At 40.5% G+C, this 7366-nt stretch overlaps 1 pseudogene across 1 annotated transcript; it reads left to right on the plus strand.

Moving 5' to 3' along the window:
- Positions 1 to 1375: 1375 nt before the first annotated feature.
- Positions 1376 to 5475, plus strand: LOC147602956 (uncharacterized; annotated as a pseudogene). Its single transcript, XR_015265667.1, has 5 exons — positions 1376 to 1778; positions 1866 to 2141; positions 4600 to 4659; positions 4761 to 4985; positions 5079 to 5475. The product of XR_015265667.1 is annotated as an uncharacterized LOC147602956 (transcript).
- Positions 5476 to 7366: the final 1891 nt, after the last annotated feature.

Here is a 7366-nt window from a genome sequence, read left to right on the forward strand (position 1 = left end):
AACCAATGTAATGACTACAAAAAGATGGTCCAATTTTGGCTACAACAAGGGTCTATTAAGATAACCAAATTTTTGGCTACAACAAGGATCTATTAAGATAACCAAATTTGGCATTCCATCTTTTTTTCACACACCAAAAACATGGCCAAGGTAAGAAAGGTACATACCACATATGACTAGGAGTGTAGGTCTAGTGTAGCATGTTAGGTGATAGAACCTCATCACATTGAGGGGGAGTGCTGAAATAGCAACAAGTGTAGAGCAAGGGGGATAGCATGCACATTAGAAAGGAAGAAGAAAGGCTAAAGATCCTAGCTCAAACGTTGATTTGTACGGTTACATGTAAAAGGAAAAGTTAATGGCACATGGAAAGCACAAGGTGGCACATGGAGTGTGAACATTTATTGACACATGGATGGCACAAGGGTGCATGTACCTTGTGGATGAGGACTCCTTGAGAGCTATAAACTCATGTAATCCTTCACTCATTTTAAAAGCTTGATCAATGAGATTGTATCTTGATAAAGTGTATCATTGTTAAGCTTATTCTTAATCTTGATTTGACATTTTAATCTATAAAGAAGATTAAGTGTTTTGAGCCTCGGCCCTCCATAGATCCAACTTTTAAGTCTTCATCTATATGTTATCCGCTCTCTACAAATGGGCTTAGATTGTCCTTGAGGACTACTTCAAACACAACCTCCTCCACCTATAAGTCGATATTACTTATTGGTTCCAAAGATGAAGCCAAGTTGGTTTGGTTTAACGAGATAGGTAGTGAAGCCATGAGTCCACGCTAAGCTTCACATTTTCTCTCCATGTACAAGAAAATGAGTGCTCCAGGTGCATGCAAGTGTATATGCATGCTTGTGTTTTTTATTTGTTTAAAAAATGTACTTTTTTCTTGTCAGGGCATCGATTAAGATATGATCATTGTGTGCGCTTTCAATAGGTGGGGAATTTGGCGGCCTTGGTGAGCAAAAATAATTGCAACCACGTGGCTAACATTGAATGGTTGCACTGCCAAAGGAAGCCACAGAGTAGAATGGGTGCGCTATTGAGGAAGGTCCGCCAAACAGATGATCAGCTAAAGAAGTCGACCACGTGGAGGAACGATTGCGTTTTGGGGAGTTGTCATAGTTGAACTGACATCATTTCGCTACAAGCGTGTACCTAACCATGAAAAAAGGTAGCAACTTCATGTGATATTCTAGTAGAGTGCACACATGAAGAATTCCCTCTATATTAACTTGTTAGTGACCTTGCTAGTTTGGGAAGTGCCGAGCGTGTGGTCTCGAAAGCAGTGTGTCTGAAAAGAGAATCTCTTGTGTGTAAGAGGCTATCATCAATTTTTAGTTTTGATAAAAAGAAGAATCTCAACTGTAAGCTTGAGAATTGGGGTTTCTCTCTTCCCTTTTCAGGGTTCTCTCTCGCTTCTTTGATAGTGCATCTGCGTCTCCTCTGTATCCGAGAATTGAAGTTAGAATTTCCAGATGATGGCCCTGCAGACGACAAACCCTAATTCTAATGGTATGCGGCTGCCTTCTTCAAACTCACAAAGGTTTCACCTTGACCACCATCAAAGGGCTTTTGGATGCCGGATAGCTGGAAACACAGGCCATTCAGCTGCTGGTTTTAGGTTACCGAACGTGAGACAGAATCCCTTTCACTGTGTCTACTCACAGCTTCGAACTGGCGACGGCAGCATGCACTCTCCGTTTGGCCTGTTCCTGCACGACCTCATGGATCAGGCTGGCATTGATACCAGCCACGCAAAGGTTTTTCATCTGAAGCATGGAACTCTGTGTTTTCAATCTAAAATTTTGAGACCCTCCTTGGGGGATTTTGATTGTTGGAATTGGCAGGCTGCCCGACAAAGCTTCTTGAAAGAGGTGAACAAGATAACAAGTGGGGAGACGTCGCTTCCAGCCAGTGGCACAGCTGCTCTCTGGACCTTGCAAAGGCTGCTTTGGAAGTTGCAGCAGAAGATGATGCCCTTGTTTCACACTCTCCAGTCGCCCTTCCTGTCGATTCTTACACAGAAAGGCTGAATGGTATGGCTATGGAGTTTGCCAGACATCACATGCCTTCCCAAGCTCGAACACCGGATGCAGTGCTCTGTTGCTTGGACAATTATCTCGGTACAATAAGAAAAAGAAAATGCTGCTTGATTTTTCAAGTCCTTTGTCATTGTATTTGTTGCTTTTAATCTTTAAGAGGGGGTGTGTGTGTGTGCGCGCGCGCGCGTGCGTGCGTGTTATGTGAGGATGTACTTGCTATCTTATTTTAAGAACATCAATACTTTGTAGCATTGTGAGAACCCTCTCTTATCTAAACACTACCTTCTTGGGGCTAATTTTATGGTTAAGATAGACCATTCTTGACGCAAACAAAGCTTTCAGAGAAGCATATGAGGATAGTAAACTTCTTGTCTATGTTTTCTTTTCGGCTCATGCACACTCCAGGGAAGAAGAATGTGGTAGCAAATGCATTGTCCAGAAAGCCATATGTGGCTGCACTGTTAGTTGCCTCACATGGGGACTTATCTGCCATGCGTGGAATGTAACATATAGATGCTGATTTTGGGCATATATGGACTGATTTAGTGACTGGTCATGTACATGCCTCTTATGTGATCAAAGAGGGGTATCTCGTGAAGGATAACTGCCTGTGTTGTATCAAACATGAGGCAAAAGGTTATGGATGAGTGTTATGCTCCTTCCTATGCAGAACAGAGGTATCATACCAACTACACACATGATTGAGAACTATTTCTTTTGGCAAAATATACGCAAGGATATTGAGGCATTAGTACATGCATGTATCACATGCCAAAAGGTCAAGTTTGATAGAAAAAAGACTCCGGGTTTGCTTCAGCCGTTGCCTATTCCCTCGTAACCATGGGAATGTATTGCTATGGACTTTATCATGGATGTGCCTTGTACTCAGCAACACAATGATGCTATTCGGACCATTGTTGACAGGTTTAGCAAGAAAACACACTTCTTGCCAATCAGAAAGACCATTAAACCTAAACATATGGTCAAGATATTTCTAGCACAAGTGTTTAAACACCATGGTATGCCTAAGTCCATTGTTGGGGATAGAGATCTCATGACCACAATTCTCTTTTGGAGACCTCTATTTGACAATATGGGCACCAAGTTGGATTTTTCATCGACTTATCACCCCAAACGGATGGGCAAAGTAAGGCTGCAAATTCAGCTGTGTTGGATCTCCTCAAATTCAGCTGTGTTGGATCTCCTCAAATGCTTTATTGCAGATCAGAAAACAGCTTGGGAGAAGTATCTACCGCTAGTAGAGTTTGCATACAACAACACAATACATGCCTCCATGGGAAAGACCCAGTTTGAGATTATATGCACTAAGGATGAGATCTTTGCAACAGATGAGTATGTCAGAGATCTTGATGTTGCCTTTGCTCAGGTGCGGACAACCGTTCACAAGATAAGCATAAGAGGGCTCCCAACAAGCAAAGAGGAGAGGTGGATATCAAAGAGAATGATTGGGTATTATTAAAATTTGAGAAAGCAAGACTCCATAACAGGCCAGGAAATGAGGAAGCATGCACCACAAGTATCACACACCTTTTAAGATAATCAAGCATATCAATAAGGTTGCTTTTCAACTTGCATTGCCTAATCATTGGAAGACTCACTATGCCTTTCATGTGAGTCTATTGCGGAAGTATGTGGGGCCAGAGCCAGGAGAGCCGCCAGAGGTTTATGAGCTAAAGGAAGTGTGTTTCACGAGGAGAGAAAGCTACCTGGAGGTAAGATTTCCAAGCAATACCTTGTGAAGTTCAAGAACCACTTGCCTATCAACACAAAATGGGTTGAGGAAGAGATTACCCACAGCTTCTTCAGGCATATTTGGAGGCTTTTCAATTAGGGACAATTGTTTAGAAGCCGGGGAGGATGTCACCATTTGGCTGCCCAATTGGCTCTCCCCTATTTTGTGCCAAGCTGCGGGAGGCCAAGGAGCTTCGTGTCGCCCATATTGAGGCCAGGAATTCATGTCACCTATGGGAGGCAAGGCCTCATGTCACCTGTAGTGTAGCCAGGACGTGGAACCCATTGTCAAGGATTCCAATTTTAGGCTTCCCACTGAGCCATGCTCAGGAAGACCTGCTATCCACAGGTTCTAGGAATGGGATATATATATCTATCGCATAATGCATGTGCAAGCATCTCTGCTTTTGAAACTGATTTTGCGTGACTTGTTTTCGTGTGACTGCCTACTATGATGTGTCCAATTCACGGGCAGGGGACACCCACCCATGAACCGTGCGAATGCTCTGTATTCTAACATGGTTTGTGGCATGTGAACAGTTGGTAAGTATTTTGTTTCCAAATATAGTTGTAAACCATAAAATACAGATAGGAACCCCATAATGCAGAGAAAAACCCTAAAACACATAACACACAAAAGCACATTCTTTTTTTGTGAAAACCATGCTTCATTAACAATGACTTATGTACAATATAGGAGATGGACCACAACACACACACACACACACACACAACAACAACAACAACACTTTGCAAAGCATGAAAATATTCCCTGATTGGTTGACAGAGCTTTCAAAGAGTATCTGCCAGTCATATTGGAGATGCAAGAGACTGCTACCTTAACATGGTAAACTTTTTTTAAGTATTTTGGTTCTACTTTCAGAAACTAAACTGTACAACAATGCATTCCTTAAAAAATGATGACAACATTAGAAAAATCACTGGCAGGTATTGACAAGGAGGCTAGGGAGTCCTGTCATTCTGGCTCTTATCTACAGTGAGCTTGTGAAAATATTGAATTCGTGGGGAGTGATAGAGTTTTTGGTTGACATGGAGCCCCCTAAAGATCACAGTTCCTTTTCTCATCCTGTGGTGAGGAGGGATCCATGTGTGGGGACCATCAATGGCTCTGTCCCACCTCACTTGCTTACACCCAAAAACCTGCTCGTCGAGGTAAGTGTTTCAAAACCCTGTCACTATGGCCTTTCAACACATCTTCTGTTTGCTGCCTTACTCAGTACATTAATGTGGGTCGTGCCTTTACAGATTCTAACTATGCTGAAACAAATATATTGGCCATGGAAGATTCTTAACGGCAGCACAGAGGGAAGCGATTTTTTGAAGGCAGCAGATTCTCCTCACATAGCTATGATTAAAATTGGTTAGATAGGAGAGTATATTCAAAGTGACTTGCTCTCATGCATGCTCTTCATGTTACCTCACAAAGGACCATTTTAAAACAGGCCACAATCATGATTTAGCAAAAGTCTCTACTTTTTCATGCTTACTGGAGGTTTCTAGCCTTTCTTTTGCCAATCCTTGATGGCTGCAGGCCCCCTTATATGTCTTTTGTGTACTGGATGTGTAACACCAGAACTATTATGGCATGCATTACTTGGTATTATGATCCTATGGTAAACACTACATTTGATTACTAGATACCCACCACTCTCAATGGTTTATTTCTTAAATTTAAGTCTTTCCTTAGCAACTACCAATTGAAATTCATTTTCTTGTGCCTGTTGTGCAACACTTGTTTGTTCATAATTGCCTCCTATAGCTTCAAGTGGAGCTTTCACATGTACTCTTTGTGGATTCCTAGGAACTGTTTACTAGAACCACGAAAACAATATTACTCTTAGAAGTTGATGATGTTGCCTCCCCTCTTGGCATTTTTTTTCTTCAAGAAATGGCATGAGAAATTAATAACACTGTCAGTGCTTTGGTCAAATAGGGCATAATGTTATGGTCCCATATGTGTTGTAGAAAGTTGATGAACATTTTGTGGGTGATCAAAGAACTTATTTTGACATGCGTTTATGATAATGATTTTTTGAAAGTGGACTGATTAGCATAACGCGTCTAGTAAGACACAGTTGAGGTATGATCATGTTCAATGCCCGACTTGTAACACTGCGTTAGTCCTTGGTTTCTCTTATGCTTTCACGCAGTAGCAATGATCTTGCTTCTGTAGTCCTCTATCAGTGTTTCGCTATCTACAATTGCTTCTTCCTTGGGCCTCTATTATGTAGGTTGTAGAGAGCAAGACAACGGAGTTTTACATCACAATGAAGAAGAGGGTTTTGTGGCTCAGCGCAGAAGGCAATGCAAAAGAGAGTTCCATGATACAGGCTGGCGTTTGAGCAATGGCAATGGTAAGTTCACAATTTCACTTATGCATGCTTTCCACACATAACATAGAGCTTCTTCCCTAAGCTTTAGCCCCATATATCTCTTAGATCCACACATAACAGAGCTTCTTCGCTAAGCTTTCGCCATAGATCTCTTAGAAAACACAATAAACAGGAGCTCACGTAGTGAGCTAGAGAACTTCCAAATTCCATAGAACCTATAAATAGTGAGAGCATATCACCATAGAGATTTGCAAAAATAAAAAACGAGGAAAAGAGAGAGAGAGTGAGAGAGAGGAGTTTCCAAAGTAATCTTAAGCATGTAAAAGTATATCATGTAGAGAAATTAACGTGTATACAAAGGTATAAGATAAGGATACTTCACACATGTTTAAGCTTACAATCCACTTACACCTTAATCTATTCTCACATTAGGAAAAATCCTTGTCACCACTTTTTGGATATAATTAGTTATCCACCGTTAGTAATAAATACAGGGTAAATACATTGTCATGAATGTATTACATTCAAAAAGCAAACTCTCCCTCTTCTTATTATATGAAATTTCAAATTCCCTCTTAGATTACTTTACCTCTAAATCGACCTATGTCTTATTTTAGATTGTTACTTAAGGTTAGTTGGTTGCACATTATATGTCATTTTATTCTTAGTAATCCAATTTTTTCAACGCAACCATGTCACTCAAATGAAAACTCCATCATTTGCATATTGAGCTTGAGAGTGAGTATGAGCTATTGCAAAAGAAGAACAAGCCTATTTAGATAAATAGCAAAGACAAGGATAATATGAGACAGATATGATCAAAGAATATTGATTTATGGTGTGATGGACAACTGTATTCTTACTTTAAGCTCACTTCCATTCAAAAATCTTACTTTAAGCTCACTTCCATTCAAAAATCTTACTTCGTTGATAAGATATGTAGGAGATGGCCATCAAGGCTTGCTTGGGTATTGTAATGCTCTTAGTTCATCAACACAAGTTTATAAAGATGTCAATCATATAAAACAGTTGGAGTAGAGAGTTCTTCATCAATAGTATAGTACATTGAATTTGAAGCCATAAGAAGCTGATAGAAAGGATCAAATCTTAAGATGAAACTATCAAGGAACTTAAAACAAAGTTGGAACAAGCTCGAAAGAAGCAAATGAGAATTGGCGTAAGAACAAGGTTAAGGAAGTT

Source organism: Cibotium barometz, chromosome 65, assembly GCF_041138505.1.
Source record: "Cibotium barometz isolate CiBa-2024 chromosome 65, ASM4113850v1, whole genome shotgun sequence".
Classification (NCBI taxonomy): Eukaryota; Viridiplantae; Streptophyta; class Polypodiopsida; order Cyatheales; family Cibotiaceae; genus Cibotium; species Cibotium barometz.